The sequence below is a fragment of the Protopterus annectens genome, chromosome 4.part1 (assembly GCF_019279795.1).
Source record: "Protopterus annectens isolate FY-2018-M chromosome 4.part1, PAN1.0, whole genome shotgun sequence".
Taxonomy (NCBI): Eukaryota; Metazoa; Chordata; order Ceratodontiformes; family Protopteridae; genus Protopterus; species Protopterus annectens.
The window spans coordinates 765,679,271-765,692,638 of record NC_056734.1 but is presented as its reverse complement, the minus strand read 5'-3'; positions in this window follow the sequence as shown (position 1 = coordinate 765,692,638).

Genomic DNA, 13,368 nt, shown 5'->3' with positions numbered 1-13,368 from the left:
AAGTAGATACCAAGCAGGAGAGGTCCCAGTACTGAACCCTGTGGTACTCCACTTGTCACTGGTTTGACGTCAGGTTTGGAGTCTGCAACTTTTACAGTGTGGGTTCTGTCAGTGAGCCAATTGGCAACCCATCTTGTGACATAGGGAGTTAGACCTAGTTTAGTGAGTTTAGCTATAATTCCAGAATGGGGGATGGTGTCAAAAGCCTTGGCAAGGTCAAGATAGGCTGTGTGAACCACCTTACCCTCATCTACAACTTTGGTGACTGCCTCAAAGAAGTAGATCATGTTCAGGAGGCATGATCTGCCTTTCACAAACCCAAACTGGGTAGGGTCCAGAGTTTGGAGGTTACCAATGTCTTTGTTTATGAGTTCCATGATGATACGTTCCATGGCCTTACAGACCAGGCTCGTCAGGCTAATAGGGTGATAGTTCCCAGGATCAGTGATGGCTCCCACTTTGTGGAGTGGGATAACTGTTTCTGTGTGCCATTCAGTGGGCACAAAGCCCGATGTGAGGCTATGATTGAACATGGTGCTTAGGTGGGGAGCCAGTTCGTTCAGAAGTTCGTGTAAAATGCAGCCTGAGATGTTGTCCAGTCCCATGGATGCTGTGTTTTTGGCTTTAGAGAGTGCAGATTTTACCTGCATAGTTGTGATTACAGGGACTCTGCATTCTTCCTGTATAGATATGGGCCCTTTAGGGGGTGAGGGGGGGGGGGTTAAGTTAGCATTGAACCTATCTGCCAGGACAATGGCAATATCAGTTGGTTCTGTAATTTTCATGCCATTGTGCTGTAACTCAGAGCAGATCTGGGTGTTGCCTTTGAGATTCTTGGCATAGCTATAGAATGCTTTGTGGTTGTCCCTAGAATCAGTGGTGATTTTTATTTCGTAGCTAGCTTTGGAGGATCTTCTAAGGGATCTCAGCTTCTTACTGAGGCTGACCAGGGAACTCCTCCTCTCATGGGATTTTACTCTCTTTTGCAATAGTTTCTTCCTTCTGTTGTAGTTTGTTTATGGCAGAGAACCACCAGATTGACTTCCTTTTCTTGGAGGATAGCGTCTTAGTTCTGTTTGGGATAGCATGATCCATGCATTCATGTAAGTGCTTATAGAGTGCATCTGTGTAGGATTCAGCAGTCGTAACTTTATTGTCCATCTGCATGGGTGTCATGAAGTTCACCACTTTTGTCTTAAGAAGCATGAAGTTGGCTTTGGAGAAATTTTTTACCATGATTTCCTTAATGGGGGGTGGGGGCAGGATGTGGATATCTAGGGTGATTAGCTTATGGTCGGATCTGATCAACAAGGAGTTGACTTCAGGTGTGGAACACCGGTCACTTATTTTGGTAATGACTAGGTCTAGGATATTGTTGCCCCTGGTGGGGGTGTGGATAAATTGATCCAGGGCATTAGAATTTATGAATTCCAGAAAGCGTTGAGCAAAGGAGTTGGTACATGAGTAGTTTTCCCAGTTAATGGTGGGGTAGTTGAAATCTATCTATTATCAATGACTAAGACATTTTCCGTTGTGACAGCAGACTTTGTGGCCCTTATGGTGTAGCCCTACTTTCATGGTGGCTATTAGGTGGACTGTGTCAAGTTGTGGCCGGTATGTGGTAGTGAATGAGCAGTAAGCATACCTCTCAACCTCTAAGCACAAAAAATCTGTACAAAGCCTAAAATAATGGCGGGACAATGGCCCAAAAATAGACATATTTTAAATATTGCTAGAATAATGGGATTTATATTAGTGTGCATTTTTTGAAGGTACAAAGACTGAAACTCAAATGTATGTCATTATTTAGTGGCTTCCATCCTCAGTGATTTGCCAGAAAACCTTGACCACATGTAGTCTTAGTCTGTCCTACTGTATAACCTGTTGCATCTCCTAACTTTCTTTTTCTGTTGTAATTTATACTTAAACTAACCTCTTAAACCCTCAGCTCTACTACTATAGCCCTACTTTAGCCCCCTCCTTTCTCTCCCCCTCCCATTCTCCACACTATTCATCTTTTTTTCCTCCCACTTCCTGTCACTGTCTGTATATTTTCCTTCTTTTGAACAATGATTATCCTTTTGTTTTTACTCTTATATGTAGTAAACTTAGACCACTGCAATCAGTGCAACCCTTAATGTTCATAATTTTTTCTTTTTGTTTTTCTCTTTATAATTAATTTTGTATTTGCATTGTTATTTTTAATAGTTTTGTGTATCTTTGCTTATGCTTGCTGGGGCTCTTTCTCCTTGGGGCTCCACTGAAAATGGGTTGCTTACTATAAATACAATGCAAATAGCTAATAATCTTTTCTTTTTACAATTATTTTATATTGTGATTATTTAATATTTGTATATTGTCACTTTATCTTTATTTATGTTTGCTGGGGCTCTTTCCCCTTGGGTCTCCACTGAAAATGGGTTGCTTACTATCAATGCAATGCAAATAGTTAGTAACCTTTTTGTTTTTACAATTATTTTGTATTGTGATTGTTATTTAATATTTGTATATTGTCACTTTATCTTTACCTATGCTTGTTGGGGCTTTTCCCCTCAGGTCTCCACTGAAAATTGGTTTGTTTGCAAACTCAGTTAGACTAACCTAGTTAACAAATGTGAAATAAATAAATAAATAAATAAATAAATAAAACCACAAATTTTTATGAGGAACAGACCAAAAATAGGAGGCAAAAATCTGGGCATGTTGTGAAAATCTGGACAGTTAAGAGGTATGGAGGTAAGTGTTGCTTAGTCTGACGAAGGCTGACATCTTTTAAAGTATGTTCTAGGACGCTTTGGCAATATTTTTGCATAGCAGCCTTTGCACACATTACAGACTTAGTCATGTAATTGAGTGCCTTGTTGGAGTGCACATCACAGTATGCTAAAGTGGGACAAAGGGCAACAGTTAGGAAGTAGGTTTATAATTACATAAACCAAGGGTTTACTATTGTTTTTATACCTCCTGAAGGTGCATATGGGTTATCTGTTATCATGAAGCTCTATAGCAAACCTACTTCTGTGAGTTTTCTACTTTTGTGTATCTGGGTGTCACCGAAACCATTTATCATTTCCTTTGGTTTATGGGGAATTTGTTTGAGCTAAGCATGTGTACATTACAAATGCTGACTTTTTTTGTGAAGCTAAACATATCAATTACCCACTTTAGTATCAGTGAGTATTCTTTGGATTTTATTCACAATCCTTACTATAAAGCATTACATTCTGATAGAGCCATATTGCACATTTCTAAGAAATGTTTTCATTATTGTAACCAGTTGGTGCAATATTCTAACTTTCAGGACAAGAAAGATATTTATAATTCTGTACTTATTTACTACACATTCTGAAGAAACTGCTGCTGTTATTAACAGATTATAGTCATATGTATATGGGGACTCGTAAAAATGTTCTACCTCCCTGAATAGGTGTTTAACATAAATGGAGCAGAAATATTCAGGATTATCTTAGTCAAAGTCAATATAGATGAATGCATGTTGACAGTTTTTTTTTCTGTCACTGCTGAGTGCAAGGTTGCATTCCATTATGGAAAATGCTGGTGTTCCTCCTTCATAGCATCAAACTTTTTCAAAAGAGAGAGAAAATTGTTGATGCTCTGCATACTGTATACATACTGACATGCATTTGTCACTTTGTAAACATTGAGCAAACCACCAAAAAATTTAAGGGTAGACATCAGAAGTACTTCAGAGAAAATAAAAAAATAATCCTGAGGTCCCTATTGCAAACCATTCTAGTGAGTTTCATAATCAGAATAGCAGTTTGTTGTAAATTATTGTTTTTATATAAATGTGATATCCCTATGATGAATACTATAATACCAGAGATACCCTGTTTTACAGAGAAACAACGTTTATAATAAAGTTCAACCCACTGAAACCTCAAAGGTTAAATGATGATTGTTCCTGGAATAGCATTTTGCTTAATTGATGGTTAATTTATTCTTTTATTTTACTGTGATGCTATTGGATGTCTCTGTTTCTGATTCATTTTACTATATCAAAGGCTCTAGGTGAGGCATTGAAGAAATGTTTTTAGTTTATTGAAGGTGTGTATGTGTGTGTGTGTGTGTGTGTGTGTGTGTGTGTGTGTGTGTGTGTGTGTGTGCATTATTATATATATATATATATATATATATATACATACATATATGGGTCTACTATAGATGATCGAAATCCCCAAAAGCCGACTTTTATATGGTTGAGACCATATGATCGACTTTTGGACTTTCGAACATCGTTTAAAATAAAAAACACAAAACAAAGACTTACCTACACATTGCTACCAGGGGGGTTGCACCTCCCCACACCCCCTGCAATTTAAATATGCCAACTCCAAGATCGCACTACAGCACGGAAGATGGAAATCATCCCATTCCGCACTATATGGAGATGTCCATTCTGAACGTTCGAAATTCCAAAAGTCGATCATATGGTTTCGGTCATATGAAAGTCGACTTTTTGGGATTTCGATCATCTGTAGGGGACCCATATATATATATATATATATATATATATATATATATATATATATGTGTGTGTGTGTGTGTGTGTGTGTGTGTGTATGTGTGTGTGTGTATGTGTGTGCATACGTGGTATGAAAGAAAAACCTGGCAAGGATAGCCACTCAGCAATATGTACATTCCCTCTAGCTGATTTGGTCACTGTTGATGTGACTCCTCAATCTCATGTACAAATGAGAAAAGGGAGATTGATACCAATGCCAATTCTATACCACACTTTGCATTATCATTTTAATTGCTGCTGTTATGCACCAGTACAACAGTACAACATAAACTGTATATGAACTATCTAAAGGAAAATAAATTTATTTGTTTTTATTTATTTATAGCATAGACAAATGACTCTTTTTATCAGAGCTCCAAGAAGAAAGGTGCCCCATAAAAGTAACAGTTAACAATTAAAAAAAATGAATAAGCAAAATTGTTTTGTTCATATCAAGAAAGCAATTACATGGCTGATAGGAAGATTGAAAATAAGGCAAAAAAATACTGCATTTTGAAAAAATACAATTTGACTGGAATCTTTGTATGCTAACTACTAAAAATTTAAAAACATACAACTTAATTGAATGTCTCAAAAATTGGCTTATGGAAAATGTTTATTAGTACATATTCAGTAAATAGTTTACAATCCTTTTGCTTTAAAAAAGGAGTTTGTAGACAGAGTGGGAGATTAACAGGTTTTGATAAATGATTTGTAGGAGGATGACATGAAGATAACAGCTTAGTATTGTGATAACGTGATTAGTATAATCTCAGTGCATAAACATTTTAAAATAGACTAGAATTGCAGAATTGTGGTAGTTTGAACTAATATGAGTTTAAGTAGTTGTGAAAACATGCAGAGTTGTGAGTGATGATAATTACTATTTCTATGAATATTTAGTATTTAGTACCATATGAGCCATGTGTTCTTATTTTACATCTAGCACAGGTGGAATCCAAGTAGACATGGGACAAGTTCTTAATTGTTCTAATGGAGCAGCTACTTAACTCGAATGCTGAGAGTTAGTACAAAGACACTATGTAGTTGTCTAGGCTTGAGCACTGTACAAATAAAAGCAGCTTAGCAAAGCAATGTTATTTTTGATATCCTTACACACTTGGAGGTGCTAGAGACCAAACAAATTCTAGATTTTGGAGGCATCATTATTGCTACAGATGTCTAGAAAAACAAGATACATAAAAAGGAAACTAATTATAATCCACAGGCTGGGCTGAGCCTGATGTAGAATTAAAGTTGAAATGTAAATACATAAAACTGAAAGAAGGCAAACCACTGGGTAAAAAGACATGCACTGCGTATGTGTATTGTTGTATCAGAATAAAGATGTCTGTTTAAAAAAGAACAGCACAGAAAACCTGCATTTAACTTAGTAAATTTCATAAATTAAAACACGCTATGAAACCTAAAAAACCTCTTAGGTGGCTTCCACAAACTCTTAAATAGATGCAATATAGGAGGGACCCTTAGAAGGTGACCTCAGTGTAACATGCCTATATTGTGGAAGGTACTAGAAGCTACCTGGTCAAAGACAGATAGACAAATGGCTGTCTACATGAAATCTCCAGACAGAGCATGGAAACTACATACAGCCATGCACCTCACAATCTGGAGGACTCACTGGGGTCTATGATACAAAGAGCTCTTTCAAACTGACAGGGCTCAAGCCTGCTTAGGTTCAGAAGGCCAGGACTAGAATCAGAAACAGAGCTGGTAGGAGCTGGAAGCTAGAACTTATTCTGCAAACATGGAGTAATTGGCTGGAGCAAAAAGCACCAAGCAAAAGTCTGACACTAGAATTACACACCCACTAATAATCAAGCCAGTTCCTTCCATTTGAGCTCAAAGTATAGGGAATTACAGAAACAAAGGCAGAAAGACACTGGAGCAAAAAGCATCAAGGTAAAGTCTGACATTGGAATTACATACCCACTATAATCCAGTCAGTTCGTTCCTCATGAGCTAAAGTATTGGGCATTACAGCAACAAAGGTAGGATGGCGCTAAAGTAAAAAGCACCAAGCAAAAGACTGACACTGGAATTATACACCCATAGCCAGTTCTTCCTCGCGAGCTCAAAGTACAGGGCATTACAGCAACAAAGGTAGGATGGCGCTAAAGTAAAAAGCACCAAGCAAACGACTGACACTGGAATTATACACCCATAGCCAGTTCTTCCTCGCGAGCTCAAAGTACAGGGCATTACAGCAACAAAGGTAGGAAGATACTGGTGCATGGATTTGCTGCGTCCAATTATGTGAATTATTCAAGATGGAATGGGGTGCCTCTTGACAACAGCCAGTATCTAGTTCTCGAGTACAATGCAAACCATACAGAAATTATATCTATTTCTCTACAGAGTAGAAATATAAAGCACATGCAATGGATAGATGTTGGCAGAGATCAGGAAAGTCTTTTTCTCAGCGTGGTTCAGCTTTAGATGATTAAGTGTCATCCTTTAAGTGATAGACTTCAGATAATCTTTAATGATAGTAAACTCTGCCACAGGCTGCTAACAGAAAATGAACATCTGTATATCATTTACAAAGCAGTAGCAGTGATGCTTCTACTTCCAATAACCTCTAAGAGACGGCATATATATGAGAAAGAGTGGAGTCAACACAAAGAGAGAGAGGCATGAGGTTGACTACATGTTAAGAGACGGCATATATATGAGAAAGAGTGGAGTCAACACAAAGAGAGACACATGACGTTGACTACATGTGGCTGCTTGGCTGCTGGAAAGATTAACTCTAGACATTTAGATAGATAATGTATGCACATTCTTTCTTTTTATTGTTACACTAACTGTATTTTAGAACTTGTAAACTGACAATTGTATACTTTTTTAGCTTTTCTCCCAGGGCCTCTGCTATAAATGTGTCTTGTATGGCCGAGCAGTCAGATTACCAAGGTCATCAAATGCAATAAATAAATAAATATTCATTTAAGGTCAGAAGCATCAAGTCTGAGTAGACAATAAGGTGTATTTGAATTGTTCATTCTCGCTATGTAAGCTGTATTTAGATATATATTTTTAGATGTCACTAAGATTAATTTGAATACACTGCGGAGGTGGTGCTGCGGTAGCATTGCCACCTCACATTAAGATGTTGTCCTGTTCGATTCTCAGCTAGAGCGTCTTCTATGTGGAGACATGTGTGAATGGGCGTACCTTCATTGAAGGTTGTGCATCAGGGCTGGCAACTCGGCACGTAAAAATCTACTGCCAATCATTAGCAGACTGGAGTTCCGCTGTGATGACCCCTAACCGGGAAAAGCCGAAAGACACAACAACAACAACTAAGATTAATTTGAATAAGGCTTGCTCTATAAATATTTACATGTACCAGGCCATGCACTTCGTGCTATTGCCTTCATGTAAGACAACAACGTTTCAGAGTTGTTTTGACATTCACTGTTTCACTAAATGTAGAAAATGTCCTCATTACTGTGGTTGCTAGGTAACTGTCAGTTCCATTTTGAGTTAAAAATATAGAGAACTAGCAATGTAGCTCTCCTCTCCCTTGTTTTTGGTCAGTCTAGACTCCTTTGAATAATAGATTTGTGTTCTTTCCCAAATGGACCTATTTGACCAATTTTGTCATTATTATAATGATAAAAGTGCTGGTATAAAGTAATACACAAGAAAGAGATGCTATTTTAGCCAAAAAAAAAAAAAAATCAGGTGAACAGTTTTAATCTACAGTGCTAGTGCTTCTGCAAAGTTCTTCAACCACCATCACTCACCTAGTTCCTGGATCAAATGTGTACATATCAGAAACTTTCTGTTTAGACTCTGTGCCATCATCATGGCTAAAACTGGGGGAAGAGTTATTTGTTTATTTTAAAAAGAAGAGCATTGGCAGTGAACAGGTTGCAAATGATTTAGGACACCTGTATAAATAATGGTTTTCCCAGCATGACTTAATGAATTTCTACATACATTTCAAGTGAAACCTTGCTTTCAAGCCTTCAATCACCAGTAGCTGTTGCTGGTACCCCAGTTCCCTAAGAACTGCATTTAGGCTGCATTTTACATACTTTATTAAGTGTGCATATGTTCTCTGTGCTCATCCCTTGAAATCTGTGAAGGAGAAGTCTATATATATTTTCAAGATCTCGTTGTTTTACTACCTTTTCCTTAAGAAAAAAATCTGGTACAGTTTTGTTTTGTGGAAAATTTTCAGAGTAAGCAATGCAGTGCATGTATACATCTGTATTACTGCACATTTGTTGTTTTTATGTTTGCTGTATACAAGTATTAACAAAAACAGAGGTCACAATTAACAGTAAGCAGGGGTGTACCCAGAATGGTCAGATTTGTACACTAAGTCTTGTCACTCTGCGGCAGCTCTCATACCACATATCTTCCTCTCTGAGATATGGCATGTTCCCAAAAAAATGTGTTTACAGATATCAGGAAGTTCTAATGCTTCTTGTTTTACATTTGAATTGAATATGCAGGGCTCATTAAATCAGGCAAAATGTCATCTTATAAAATTATTTTTATACCACTGCTTACATCTCTGTTCCTAATCACACTAATGATTGCAACTGATCATCTTAGCAAACATATTAATCTAAGGAACTCTGAGATAATTTTATGATCCTTGAAAAATTAGACTGAGCATTCATTGAGCCACATTTGTCCTTGATATAAGGTAGTATTAGGGATAAGGGCCATATATAAATCTTAGTAACCCATCAAACCACAAGCTACAAATCACATCATAGAAGATAAAAATGAACATTTGTATGCAACAAGTAAAAACATGCAGTTTATTTCCTCAGAAATGTCCAGGTTTTACCTTGTATAATCTATATTCACAGTAGCCCTAGTTGAAAATGGATGGGTGTGTCTACCCCCATTTCTATATCAAAAAAATAATTAACATTAGGAATGCCGAAAGGAAACTATGTTGAAAACGATTCCTCCTTTATTATGAAGATTTTTTTTCCACTAGGGCAACCCTTGATAGAGACTGGTGCATGAGATTTTTAAAGACTCACCATAGTATTATGAAGAATAGACAACTGTTCAGCAGCCCCAGGGATATGCTTATTTATTTATTAATACTTGATTTACTGGGTTAGTCCCACTAGGCTAGTGGTCTCTTTTCAGGGGAGACCCAAGCTGATATTTCTATTACAGGGAGAAATTTGGCCAGGGCAGGGGGGTCTTACCCTACTGTTGTCCATAGCAGCTTTGGAATTTTTTTACATTTATCTATCTATCTATCTATCTATCTATCTATCTATCTATCTATCTATCTATTTATTTATTTATTTTATTTATTGCATTTGTTTAGCGGGAAAATCTATTAGGCCTAAAAGAGCCCATTTTCAGTGGAGGCCCAGGGAGAAAAGCTACATAGAGACATTTAAAACTTATATTTTTAATATATTGTTTTTAAATAAGATCACCTAATATTTTAACCCATAAATTCCAGATTTATACCCCTAGGGTGTAAAGAAGCATAATTTAATATCATCCTTGTTTCCAAACCTAACAAACTAGCCTCAAAATCACCACCCCTAGGTAAAAATGGCTTTGCCAATGCACTAAAATGCAGTTCTTTCCTTCACCCTTATGCTTATCCAAAACATAATCAGCTACAGGGTTAATGACATTCTTATTCCTAATATCCCAAAGATGTTCCATGAGATGAATTTTACATTTTCTTTGACCCATATAACACATTATAAGCTTACAATTACACCCAGTGATATAAACTTCCCAAATGGAATCACAACTAAAATAACCATTGGAAATAAATAACCTACCATTGATTTTAGCCCCTTGGCCGTATCCAAATGTTCCTACCTTGTCATAATTCTTGGGTTCAGTAATTACATAGGAATTCAGTAATTCTTTGAAGTTACTGTTTCTTTTGAATGGACAAAAAAATGTCAAGGAATAGTAGAACCTATTTGTTCATCATTTATAATAATGTACCAATTATCTTTAGCAATAAACTCTACTGTCTGAAGAAAAATCAGTATATTCAGACCCAAAATATATCATAGAGTTCTCATTTAAATCACTCACACCAAACTGACTAGCCCTTACTCTAGTACAACAGGACAATCTTTTGCCACTTAAAACCTTGCATTCAGCCCCTTTTATCTGTTCTTCAGAATATCCTCTAACCCTAAATCTACCTTTCATTTTTTCCATTTTAATTTTCATCATTATAAAGATATCAGATGTATTGCTAAACACCCTGTACACATAATAATCAAATATCCAAATAGAATCACTCCCCACCAGGTAAACGCTCCTTGTGCCAAACACAATCCGAATAAAACAAACCACATCAAAGGCACAGTAGCGATGCAAGGCAGGCAAAATACAGAGGATCCAATGCTCACATAAAACGAAAAGTCCACTTATAACAAAGTTAAAACAGCAATTTATTGTAGCATAAAACAGACTTCGTTAGCACTTTCACCTGAATAGGCTTCTTCAGACCTTACAAGTCAGTCTTCTACACTCTTAATATACCAAAGTATACAAAAAGTGTGCCAAAAAATCAATCAACATTTAAAGGCATATCACAATACATGAAATGCTGAAATCACAATAGATCTAAACCAGCCTACAATTACAGACAAATATAGCATATAATATATACGTAAAAATATAATACATATAAAATCTATATAAATGTTTGTACTAACAAAAAAAAAAAAAGATATATATATATATATATATATATATATATATATATATATATATGTGTATAAAACAGATTTAACATAATAAGATGTGCTCATTTCAGTTTCCTGGATCTCAAGAAGGGTCTCAAAGGTACCTTCTCATTGAGTCCAGGAAACACATCAGCCCTAAGCCTAACAATCCACCTAGACTCTGCACTTTCCATCCTACCCCTCACATCACCCCCCCTAAAACCATGATGCATAACATCTAGCACTTTAAAACAAAACACATGTGTGAGATCAGTGGATAAAACATGTTTAGATAAGGCATTTACAGTGGAGTGAACCCTAATCTGGTAAAAGTGTTCCCTAATCCTGTCCTTCAGCCTCCTGTCCATCTTACCCACGTAAAACACAGCACAGGCATTACAGGAGGCTAAATAGACCACATGGGAAGAATTACAATCAGCAAATACTCTGACCTTGTCACTATTACCATACACAGGATGATAGAAACTAACATCCATGTCAATATGGGAGCAATGATTACAATGGTCACATGGTACAGTACCAACCCTCTCATCAGTGTTGGAACCGAATTTAGGATAACACAACATACTCTTCAAATTCGGTCTATTCTTATAAACAAAACATGGAGTGAGACCCACAACATCTCTTACATCCGGGTCAGTTGTTAATACACCCCAGTGTGACCTAATCACATCCTTCAAACTCCCCACATCCTTCGTATAATAAAGTGGTACTCTAAAAATACCATCTCTCTCCCTCCTACTACCTATATTACTCTGACCATTGCCATCTAAATAATTCATCGCACCCTCTGAAAAATATGGTACAGCATCACTATCCCTCAACACAGAGAGTCCTTCTAGACCCTTTCTGTATCAGAACTCTGGTACTCTCTATCCCTGAACCTCTGACACAAGTCACGTACACCATCTTCAAAACTGACCTGACTAGGATTGTACTGAGAGGTCCTGTAAACCTGGCCTCTCACTATATTGCCAAACATATAGCCAGGATGCATACTATGTCTGTGATGGTAGGCATTCCACTGTCAAGTCTTCCTATACACACCTGTATTCAAAAGGCCGCATTCCAACCTCTGAACATAAACATCAAGAAAAGCAATCCAAGTCTCAGAGACCTCATAACGAAACTTCAAGAACTGTGTCAAATCATTAACCCTCTTTATATAATCGTGTCTGTGTGGTCTGTTAATGTGGTGTATATGTACGTGTGTGTTTGTGTGTGTGTGTGCGTGCCTGTGTGTGTTTGTGTGTGTGCGTGTGCGCGCGAGCGTGTGTGTGTGTGTGTGTGTGTGTGCGTGCGCGCGCATGTTTGTGTGTATGTCTGTGCGCGCACACGAGTGTGTGTCTGTGCGCGTGTGTGTGTGTGCGTGCATGTGTGTGTGTGTGTATGTCTGTGCGTGCACGTGTGTGTGTGCGTGCATGTGTGTGCATGCGCGCGAGCGTGTATGTGTGTGTGTGTGCGTGCATGTGTGTGTGTGTATGTCTGTGCGCATGTGTGTGTATGTCTGTGCGCGCGCGTGTGTGTGCGTGCGTGCGTGTGAGCGTGTGTGTATGTGTATGTCTGTGCGCGCACGTGTGTGTGTGTGTGTGTGTGCATGCGCGTGAGTGTGTGTGTGTGTGTGTGTGTGTGTGTGTGTGTGTGTGTGTGTGTGTGTGTGTGTGTGTGTGCGTGTGTGTGTGTGTGTGTGTGTTTGTGTGTGTGTCTGTGTGTATGTGCTTGCTGAAGAACTTAATGAAATTTATTATGAGTTGCAGTATCATTAGTCAAATTAGGACTGCTGGAAAACCAAACTGCCTAAACTGCAGGTTACTGAAACTGTTGCTTAATTAACTAAGCAAGTTTACAAATGTGGTACCTAACATTATCTATGCCCTGGTGCTTGCTCAGCCTTTTACCCCAAGTCTCTCCATGCTCCTCCTTTATAACTCCACACTTCTTTATATGAAAATGTCAGACATAGATTATTTGGAAAGTTTGAATTCCCAGGTATACCAAGGAGGCTATTTTCCATGCTCTGGAATGCAGCAACAGCTGTGTTTTCTCAGCAATTTAAACATGGTGATCATATCATCCATGAATCTTTCACTTTTATATGTGCATTTAACT